Here is an 11,600-nt window from a genome sequence, read left to right on the forward strand (position 1 = left end):
TTTGTGGGTATTCCTAGGGCACAGGGGATAGATAACCTTGTATCCACAATTACAACACAATCACAGCTCCCAAACTGCAGCAGGATGCTTTGTGATTGCTTTGGAGTACAACAAAAAAGACAACATACAGTTACCTATGTATTAAAAACATGAAGGTGCGTCCAAAGATACTATAAATTTACACCCCAGCTTACAAACCCCCTGTTCAGTCCATGTTTTGTGTACTGGCAGCATGCACTGAGAGTTGAGGTCTTTAACTGATTTTCACTATTACCAGTATGAAGCTTTATTGAGAACTTAACCTTCTAGACTTACAGATGCAAGGCATTTTCCATAAGATTAAGTTTCTTACACTGCCCATGGGTACGTAGACCTCACTGTCAGCAATTTTGCTTAAATTTCTTTTGGATAACCTGTATTTTTGACACAACTTATTTATTTAGAAATAAACTCTGATGTATGTTTTGGAAAATACAGAGGCAGAGATGCTTCATGCTTCACCTCTTTTATATATGTAGTACATTCTTTAATTATATTATTTAATTAATAATCTCTTGTGGCACTTCTCAAGAGTGTATTTCTGGTATACAGAGGGAGAGAAAAAAATATGACACAGTGGGCAAAATGATCTCATAATATCATCTCCATGAAACAGAGATAAAGATGGTAACTTACAGTGCTTTAGGAATTGAAAATCCAGCACTGAGACTGATTTTTGTTGATACCTATAGTGCACATGCTGTTTAAATTTTTTGTATATTTATGTACAAATATACAAATATAAATAATGTCTTTTCCTTTTACAAATAAACAATCCAAAACCTCAGTGATCTATAGATGGAAATGCTAGGATTTTACTCAGATTTCAGTCTCCTTCGTAAAGGCCAATGGGATGGACACCACAACCTGCTGTCAGCAACCCCACAGCCCAGAGACTAGCAGGATCACTGTTAACACCTCTCAAATCTCTGTGTTTTTTTAAAGGTGCCTCTCTTCCCACTGGCACACCACCATAAACCCATCTTCGGGAGATGACAGGAATCAAAAAGCCACTGTTGAAACTCCAGATAATGCCCTAGACAGAGGAGGGGGGGAAATCCCTGAAACTCTTCTGTAAGCAAAGTGCTTGCCCTGGGCTTTCCTCATTCTGATGTGAAAGCCAACAGACAAGACCACCAGTGCCTTTGGTTTAGCAATACTTGCTGTATTTACTCAGGGCTTCTGGCAGCTCATTCCACATTCCTCAGAGCTGTAGGTTTTATACAGTGCCCTGTATATCAACCAGACAGTGTACCTGATAAACTTCCCCTGAGGCAGGTGGCCATGGGAATGGCCAGGAATTTGTGCAGGAATTTGCACAGGAATTTTCTTACTTAGACTCATAAGGTTAACAAACAGTAAAAAACTAAAATTGTTCACCAGTCAGTCTTGCTGCTTACCAAAAGTGTAAGCTTACAGATGACTCCCTGCAGAAAACCAGAGCTTTCCAAGAGAAATAAAGAGTCACCATGGGAAGACACCTTTTCACCACCTCTGGCAAGTACCTGCAAACACCTGTGGTGAAACACAGGTCAGAGAATGGACCTTAAAATGTCAGGGAGGGCTCCCAGTTGGAAAGGCAGAGAGGAGCAGAACAGCACAGACACAGCTATGTTCAAGAGCTGTTGCCTGTCTCAGACCCTGTTCCCACTGATCACACACCATGGAAGGCAGGGCACTGTGCTGACATCCCAGATACCTCTTGCCACCCCTGTGGTGCTTAGGAAGATTTATTCTGCACACATACAGTCTGACCTGTGACTCACATTGGTAAGTTGAGACTTGGGACTTCAGTATGTGGAAGAAGCATGTAAAAGCCTTTTTGTTTATTGTTGCTCAATACAATTATCCTCTATGAAAATCACATTTTTTCCTTCCGTGCAGGATAACTGTGGCCTGTTTGAGCCCTGCCCAGGTTGGAGCTTGCTTCTGGGCCCTGGGGTTGTGCAACGCTGCTGGGTACATCTGCAGCCACCCTTGGCCTGGGTGCTCAGGGTGAGCAGACAGCTTTGTCAGTAGCATCTACTCATCCCATTTACTTTGTAAACACTGACTAAGACACCACAATGGCAGGAACAGCAAGCACATTCAGATCTCCTTGACCCAGCCAGAGGCACCTCCACATTCATCGAAAGTGTGCACTCAGTAAGTCAGATGAGTTGTGTCTTTTCTTGCCTACTTCATGAGGCCAGGAAGCTAAAGGCAGAATTCATCTTCAAGAGCCACGGACTATACTGCAGTCCCAAAAGTTTGAATGCACTCACCAATTAAGTCTAGGTCTGCTTGCAGCCTTTACTGTGACTATGCTCCTATGAGCTTCCAGCGCCGTATTAGTGCTACCTTTAATGAAAATGCTAATGACAGTGAAATGCTTCCTGTGAGGACTAACACACATTAGGATGTGGATAGTAGTGTATGAGCTCTGGTGAAATTTCAGCATGCAGTCAACAGAAATTTTACTGCCAGAAACATGGCCTTAAGTCATGGTAATAATGTTAATATTTAATTGAGGTGAGTTGAACGTGCTCTTTTGTTGCAAAAACATCTAGAGGACATGTCCCTGCGTGCATGATCGTGTTTGACTCTACCTTCCCTCCTTGCCTTTCATGCTTTTTTCCGTGCTCTGGCTCTTCCTCCCTCCCCAGCCACAAGAGCTCCCACAGTTGCACCCTGCATACTGCTCACACCTCATACCCTCTGTTTGTCACCCCAGGACAACTTCCAGCTTTAAATACCTGTTAGCCACAGTCTATTCATAATTCCACCCTTACAAGTCCTGAAATCTTGAGCACAGCTTTCAAACCCTAATGAAGCACCTCTGTCTCAGCTTTTCTGATCTCAGTCAGGGATCAGACTCTGTGAGCTGACCTTTTCCTCCCCTGTCTCCTTCCTCCTCCACTTCTTTCTCCTCCTCCTCCTCCTCTTTTCAAGGATTGCTCATTTGTCATTTTCTCCCTGGGAAACTGGGAACAGCCCTACAAATACCTTCCCTTCACCCAAGTCCATCACCTTCCTCCTTGGGTTTTGATTCCCCATTTTCTTATTGCTGCTGATTTATGCTGATGACCCATATCACCCTCTTTGTCATGCTATGTCCATTTTACCAGTTCTGTTCCTCTTCTGCCCTGATCCTTTTCTTTTCCTCATTAAAAAAGACCGTTTATTTGGCATGCACTGTCCAGAGGCTATCTACTGCTGGGTTTTTCCTGCACTAAACTACAAGTGGTCCCATTCAGCACCATCCATTAGCCTCCCCCATTATGTCCACCATTCCGCCTTTTTGCAATTTCCATTCCATCAACCCTCGTAACTTCTCTTTTGCTTTTAGCCCTTACCTCTATACCAAGTTAAATTGTAAAATTCTCCCTACATTTCAATTTTCTTAGATTCTCTTCCCCATAATATCCAGCTCAACCAACACAACTCAGTTTTTTCTCTTCTGCTAGAAAGGTTGAGATATTGTCTGCTGAAAGCCCAGCCATCACTTCCAGCTATATGTGGATAAAGCAGAGCCTCTAATACTGCCCCCCTCTCAAGGAATACCCAAAGTCGCTTGTCTCTCCTTTCCACAGTGACCATACTGCTCTGTTTGCAGGCAGGGCACAATTTTTATTTGGGCAGCCTTTCTTTCAAGGTACAGCTAAGACCTGTTGATACTTTCTGCATGCATGTCAAAGACATTGGCTATTCTATCTGCCCTCAAAACTTAAATGCTTCCCTGGAGTCTCACCCTCACATTAGCTCATGAATGGTGACATTCCTTTTTGCTCTTTCATAATTTGATCCACTGTTGATCTACAATCTTGATCCACTGTTTTATCTTCCAAATATTATTTCAAGAGTAATTTTCATAGCTTTGAATGTGCCACTCATTTTCTGTGCTCCTATTGATCCTCTTTCCATCTTCTAACAAATAAAATAAAAGGTGTCCTTACACACAATACTTGCCTAGGCAGGCAGAGCTGAATAGCACAACCAGATGTATTTTGCAGCTTATGAACACCCACTTTATGCTTCTCATCATATGCCCTTCTGTTTTCCTTCATAATTCCTCACTGGGACTGCTTCCCTGGTCATAGCTGCAGAGGATCTTTTCTCACCTCTCTGCAATTCCTTCTAAAATCTCTCCCTTGCTGCTGAGATAGCCCAACAGCAGCCAGTGTGGTGGCATGCTGCTCTGGCTCTGTACCCAGCTGACCCCTCACCATTTCCTTGTGCTCCACCTGCATCCATCTCCTCTCTTGCCTCTCACCAGCTATTTTGTTCATAAGCCCCACATGGCAGGGACAGCCCTTCCGCTCCGCCTGTATGAGCAGGTCCACGCAGCAGAAACACCCAGGTCAGGAATCCCAGGTCTGTGACACAGCAATCATAAATGACATCTTGAATGTTACTGGGAACTCAACTTGCTGAAACTCAGCCTACACCCTGACTTGTGCTGGAGCTAAGTTTCTCTGGTAAAAGACAAAAAGGCAGAAGCAGTACCTCAGTTTATTTCTATGGCACAACTCCAGCCCATCCACTGGCTACTCAAAAGGCCAAAACATGAAAGCAAACTCTGAGCTACATCACTTGGGGTGTTGCTTTTCCAGAGTAAACCTTCCAATGGCTCTCACATTGGCAAATAGGATAGAAAGCCTCTCAGTTGTTAGAGGCTGGTTAAGCTGTTCTCTCTTTGGAAATACATGAAAGTTACTGTTGTCGCATTATTATTGGTTGAGGATTCTTATGCCTTTGTAGTTTCTTTCCATCTCATGGCAAATAAGTCCATCTGTGCTGACTCAGTCTCAGCTTTATGACATACCTAAGCAAAAGATAACATCCAGACTCTAAGCATATTTTGTAAAACACACTTTAAAATATGAGAAACCTCTTTCTTCTTTTCAAACAAAATCTTACTTGGGATCAGGGCAAATGAAAGCCTGGAAAGGACAAAAATGTCCTCAAGTATCAGGTAGTCAGCTCTGCAGTTACTAAAAAGTTGCTTTTCTCTGTTGAGTTTACTGTGTCACCAAAGCTCTACCAGCCATAGCTATACAAAGCCTGCATTGTGTCAGCAAGGCTACTGAGATGTTCCTGATCTTGGCAAGAGCTAGGTGTACCCAGAAGCATTTTATTGAAAAAAAAAATTACTACAGCAGAAAGAAATATTATTTTAGGCCTCATACTGGAAAGATAAAGGTCAGAGTCCTTCCTTCTGCTAAGAGAGCAGACAAAAATATCCTGTTCATGGGATCCATTTTACAAACTTGAAAATTGCACCTAAAAATTCCCTTATGAAACAAATTTCAAAGTGACTACAATATAAGGAAGGATTTGTTGGTTTAAGTAATCGGTAATTTGGAGATTGCAACTTCATGACAAAAGAGGTAACTACACACAGCCACACTCTTTACAGTTAATCTGTTATATCTGTTTCCTTGCTACAAAACAAACCTGATCTTTATGTTCACCTTTATGTTCATCATTGATTTCTTTTTTTTTTAACAGGAACAGGATCTGGCCGTATTTATTCACGAAGAGCACATACTTGCCCCTACTACATTTCTCAGTAAATCACAGCAATATTGGTTCAGGAAACTACACGCAAGTGATCAGGGCCATGTGAATGAAAAAGCCAAGATTACCTTTTTGTTTCACCCATAAATATGGTGTCACCTCTGATGGAGTTTGTCACCCTAGCAGTGCTGTGGGCTGCTATGATAACCCAACAGGTACCCTCACACCACTCCAGGGTAACCCCTGGTTTTCTCTAGCTGTCAGATGCTCTCACAGCTTTCACAGAAGAGGGTGTAGCATTTGACAGAGTGACAGCAAAATGAGGGGGCTCAGCCATGTGGAGGAAGCCAAGACTCCAAAATGTGGGAAGCTGCAAAAGCAGACCCCAGTGGCAGGGACAGCTTTGCTGAAGCCAGCCAGGTGAGGGCCACGCAAGATTAAGGGTTTAGACCAAACTGACATAGAAACAGAATTCCCTGAAGGCTCTACCTTCTCCACCGCCTATATAAAATATTTCTATTACAATGTTTTCAACTTCTAAAAAAATCCGTTGCATTGAAGGCAGCACATTCTTTTATTTTCTAAAACTTCAAAGAAAGATTTTGCATCCTCAACTGCAGCAGGAGCACTCAGAAATTATGAGCTACCCTATTTGTATGCCAGTCCAAAAACTCCAAATATTGCCCTAACAACACTGGGGGCCCGGAGCCTGTGTCTCAGAAGAGGTCAGACCCCAAAAGCAGAAGAGGGTGCTGTGCTCTCCCCGGGCTAGAGGCGAGGTGGGAACAGCTGCCCTCAGCTCTGGCAGGATGCACAGCTTTGAGACAAGCCAGGAGAACAACCTCTCTCCGGACGGGAATATGCAGGGGAGTGGCGGGAGAGAGAGCGAATGTGCAAAAGGAGTGTTTGTCTCCGTTTATCTGGCAGACAGCAGTCTGTTAGCTTTAGCTTCGAGCCTGCCGGACACCAGCAGCGGCCCATTCCCGGCCTTATCTCCACCTCCTCTCTGAGAGCGCACGCTGCCTTCCAGCTTTCCAGCTGTATACCAGGCTCCGCTTAACACCGCGGGCGACCCCTGGCCCCGGGCGCGGCAGCTGCGCGGGCAGCAGCGCACCCCGCGCCGGCAGCAGCGCACCCCGCGCCGGCAGCGCATCCCGCCCTGGCAGCAGCGCACCCCGCGCTGGAAGCGCACCCCGCGCCGGCAGCGCATCCCGCCCTGGCAGCAGCGCACCCCGCACCCGCGCTTAGCAGCGCACCCCGGGCTGGCAGCAGCGCACCCCGCGCCCCTGCGCTGGCAGCGCGCCCCGCCTGCGCCGCGCCTTGCGAAACACGCGCGGCTCCCCTCCCGCGTCATGTGAGCTCGGCCGCACTGGAAGACAATAATTGCAGGCTCGTCCAAATTATCATTTGTGCAGTCTGGGAGACACATCAGGGCACCGATACTCAGCTTGCGTTAGCCTCGGGCGGCTCATTTCAGCCCCGTCTAATGCCTCCTGCCAGGTCAGCCCAGTTGAGCCGATAAAATTTAGTAGGGATTTTGCGACCTGTAAGGTCCCAGCCCATCTTTAACCTTTACAATAGATTGGCTTTAGCTCAAAGTTTTATCTCAAGCTCCTGAGAAGAAATGAGCTGCGTAACCTTACCTCTAAAAATTTTTTTTAATCTGCTACTTCTTTTAACATGAACCCTAGTATTTCTCATCTAATCACGCATATCTCAGCGTGAAGAAGATGCTTGACCTCCCGATGGATACATGTATTCTAAATGGTCTTCAGAAACTTTTCACAGATAAGATCCCATTCTTATGCTAATGTCTATAACAGATTGGCAGACAGCAGACTCAGAGCCCTCTTGTCACCTCCCTGTCACTTGTGCCACGGCTCTGTGGTCTGTGCAAACTACATTTTTAGTGTTCAAAAAGAAAAAACAGCCATGGAACCAAACACTACTTCCGAAATTGACTCCAAAGACATTAGGCAAGTCACGCTGTGCTTTTTCTTTGACATGGAGAAACACATATTTTAAATTAAAACTCTTAAGATCTGCAAATCGCTTCTCAATCTGTCCTTTTTTAGTACCTGCCTCTCACCTGTCATCTTTGTTCAGAACCACCAGAAATCTGTCACTTGGAAAGAGTCACCAAAACTCCACCGAAAACCCCTGCAGTTCTCTCCATTTGCCTTTCCCCCCTAAAAATACCTTAAAATGTATTTTCTGAGTGAACTTCTGGTCGCTTACATTGTCAACCCAATCACAGAAGAGTAAGTACAATCCAATCCACAGCTAAGGACGGAGGAAGTGCAGAGCAAACCGAAAAGCCACGGCACCTACCTGGAGCCCACCTCAGCGCCCAGCACCATCCGCAGCAACGGCAGCGCTTTGGGGTAGCGACCTTAACGCATTGTCCTTCCTACCGCGCTGCTAAGCGAGAGTTGAGCAACTCCTTGCCCTGCTGCTTGGAGCAACAGCTCTCCCAGCTTAACACCCTCTCTTGCTCTCTTGGCTCTTCGCTTCTTTGCTGCCTCTTTTTTTTTTTTTTTTTTTTTTTTTTTTTTTTTTTTAACAGAGTTTTTGAGCACTAAAACTTGCAATTAGTACCAGCTAAGCCAAAGCCCCTGCCCGCCCCTGCCCTAAGCCGCACATTCCAGGGCGCTGAGCGGGGCGCTGAGCTCCTTGCCGGCACAGCCAGCTCTTGCACCCCGGCTTTCTGCCTGCAAACTCGATAAGGCTGCAGGAGCTCAGCAACACGCACTGAAACTCGGACAGGGGAAAAATTGGTCTCTAATCTCCAGCCTGGGTGGTTTTTATTATCCTCCTCCCCCCCTCCTCTCTTTCTCTCCACACTCACAGTAGCAAGGTTGTCTCCGGACTACTCCCTGCCTTAAACTCACCAAACCAGATTTTTACTCCCAACACCTTCCCGTAAATCTGAACTGAAATTTTACCCTGCTTGCTGAGTTCTGGCTGGCTGAGGGCCAGCCAGCATTCCTGTTGTTTTAAGAGGGCAGATTAAAAAAAACCAAACTAAACAAACAAAAACCCCAAAAAACATCAGCAGCAAACCCCTCCCCCAATAAACGAACAAAAAAAAACCCAACCCAAACCCCAAAAACAAAACCAGAAACAGAAACAAAACAAAAAACAACAACAACAACAAACAAACAAATCCAAAAAAAAACAAACGCCCCAAAACCCATAGAAGAAAACCTGAAGAGATGCAAGGGCTGTATCTATCTATAACAGCTAGGAAGGAAGCAAACTTTTAGAGCAGCTTTACTAAAAATACTGTGGGAGGGAGTGATTCGCATTTATCTCTAAAGGGGCTAAAACAGTGATTTTTTTTTTTTTTTTTTTTTTTTTTTTAGCAGTGTCAGTCATGAGAAAATACCCTTCTCAGCCATCTGTCTCCTTCAGGTGGATGGATATTTGAAAAGAAAATAAACCTCTGGTACTCACCTGAAGGACGGCAGCAGGCATCAGCACAGCAGGGAGAGGAGCCTGCACCTTTGCCTGATCGAGTTACCCCAGGGCAGCGGTAACGCTGGTTTAAAAAGTGCCACATTTTACACTTTTCTGACCTAAAGTTACATGTGGTTTCTAGAAAAGGAACAAAAGAGAAACCAGTTTATATAGACAAAGAAAACAACAACGAAGCCTTCTTTTAAACTCCGTGTGATCCCTCTGACCGTTGTCTGGAACGCTTAAAGAAACAATGAAGCAAGACTGTAAACTTTCTTACCCCCTTTTACGCTACCTGTCTGTGCCTGGCTAAGGGCTTTGATGTATTGAAACAAAGCACAAGACCTGTTTATAGTAAATGAAACCAACCAACAGAGAGATCTAATTCAGACTTGTGACTAAACAAACTGGAACAGGAAGCACACACCAGCAGATTTTTTTTAAAGTAGTAATTCCTGCTAGCATTGTCATGAAACAGGAAAAAAAAAAGTTTTTCTTCTCCCTTCAATAATTTTTGTTCAAATGCAGCAGTTTTTGCTGGTTTTTTGTTTGTTTGTGGTTTTTTTTTTCTTTTTTTTCCCTGGAGAGCAAAAACCCAACAAACCAACCAAAATCCCAAAACAAACAAGCAATGTTCATCTGTATACGCAAATATTTAACAGAGCAATATTTACCACTAGTGGTGACCTGGAGATATTATTCATCTATTTGTTTCCCCGTGTAGGTCATTTGTGCAACTGATTAGTATCATGACCCTCACCCCAATTAACATCTGTAACTGATGAGTAGACAGAGGATCTTCATCCAGCCTAGTTCAAGTATCCAACAGTAGATTAGAAGTCCTGCAAGTTAAATTTTTTAAAGAATAACTAATATTGGAGCTCAAAAATAGTGAAAGAAATTGATTTCCATAATTCTTTGTAATTAAAAAACCACATTATTTTTACTCTTAATTAATTCTTAGTTATTCTTAATTAAGAATTCTTCTTAATTCTTCTAAATTTTTAAAATACTTATTCAGAGCTGGGTACCTGCTATGCTGCCTTTTTTCTGTGACATTACCTATACTTTTTAAAAGCAGTTTGTCCTTCTAAACAACTGTAAATCTAATTGTATTATTTTTCAAGCATAGAAAAATCTCACAGGTTTTACCTAAGCAAATCCACATTCACTCCCTAAGAGAGTTTTGCTGCAGGTAGAAACCAATTAATCAAACTACTATTGGTATAATATGTAAAGTTCAGTCAAATGTTGGAAAGTTCAAGTTAACAGTGTGTTCTCTCCAAACTATTGCAATTCAAAAGTTGATAAAAGCATGTGATTCCAGTTTTAGTAAATGCATCAAGAACCAAAAAACCCCCCAAAAAAATCCCAAAAAACAAACCTTTCAGAACTTACCTGCATCAATCAGCAAATAATCATGGAGAAAATTTTCCTAAAATACTTGAATTAAAATGGGAGTTCAGCATTAGCAGCAAATATTATGCAGTTAAATTCTTTAAGAAAAAATAGTCCAGAATAGTAAATAATGAGGGGTTTAGTGGTACAAAAACTTCTTAAGTATTCTTTAGTACTCTTCTTTAAAATCATAACCCATTCGCCCAAAGGGAGGTTTTCCCATAGAATCCTCATCTGATAAGTTTGCCAACAAAGTTCTCAGGCAATCCATCTCAAGCAGAGAGAACCTATGCTCCATTTGCTCCATTTAGAGGAGCAAATTGGCTTTTCTGGCAGAAGTAGTTCCTTGCCAACATGTACAGATTACTTCTAAATGAGCGTCTCTGTACTACAATGGCTAGTACAGAAAGTGGAAAGACGTGTGAGTGCATTGTCCTGCATGTCCAGAACACAGGTATACTGCCAAAAGCCATGGTTGCACCACTCTGGTAAAGTCCGCATACCCCTGCAGGTGTAGGGATGATCGTGACACATCTGCTCACCACTTTTGCATGGACTTCCAAACTTTGGTGAAGAAAGCAATTTTTACAGTTCTCATCTACCAGCAAAACAATAGTGCAAAAACTCCAGTATTTATTGCTTGTGCTTTACTCTGATTCACAGATTCCAGATCAAATAACAGGTAATGTTGCCAGGTTGTTCCTTAAGTGAACTTTCTCAGCACAAAGGAAAGTAGCAATTCAGGAAAGCCTCTTCTTGACCACCAAATGCTGAATCTATCACAAGCAGAGATAGGATAAAAGCAGCCTCAACAATCAGTTGTAGGAATTGTTGTCATTGAGGTTTCAGGTAACCTAAAATTAAACATTAGATCTAACTGATAGAATGGCAATCTGAGACATTTTTGACACAAGGATTATTTTTCTCCCTTTTGTCCCAATTGTCCCGCTGACAAAGTGTTCTGAGGGGTTGTGAGCTCCTTACATAGGAAGGAATGAGTGACCCACACGTAATTTGCTGCAGCACCCTCCAGTCTGTGTGTTAAAATGAAAGAGCAGTCACAATCCTCCAACATGAAGAAGAAATTTCCTGTTTCTCTGCCAAGCCATGGCAGGGTTTCTGACCAAAAGAAATAATTTAATGAGACCATAGCAAAGCAAATTAAGCTAAGTGCAGCATGATTAGGCTGTGAACACTAATCTTTA

At 43.3% G+C, this 11,600-nt stretch overlaps 1 protein-coding gene across 1 annotated transcript in view; it reads right to left on the bottom strand.

The window, feature by feature from the left end:
• RBM47 (RNA binding motif protein 47) overlaps positions 1 to 9,352 on the bottom strand; it is a 77,542-nt gene extending 68,190 nt beyond the window's left edge. The window contains exons 1-2 of the mRNA XM_041459430.1: positions 9,293 to 9,352; positions 8,995 to 9,135 (exon numbers count right to left, since the gene is read on the bottom strand). The gene's annotated coding sequence lies outside the window, so the exon portion shown is untranslated. The remainder of the gene's footprint in view (positions 1 to 8,994; positions 9,136 to 9,292) is intronic.
• Between the last annotated feature and the right edge of the window lie 2,248 nt (positions 9,353 to 11,600).

This window comes from Pyrgilauda ruficollis, unplaced genomic scaffold, assembly GCF_017590135.1.
Source record: "Pyrgilauda ruficollis isolate IOZ18807 unplaced genomic scaffold, ASM1759013v1 scaffold1, whole genome shotgun sequence".
Classification (NCBI taxonomy): domain Eukaryota; kingdom Metazoa; phylum Chordata; class Aves; order Passeriformes; family Passeridae; genus Pyrgilauda; species Pyrgilauda ruficollis.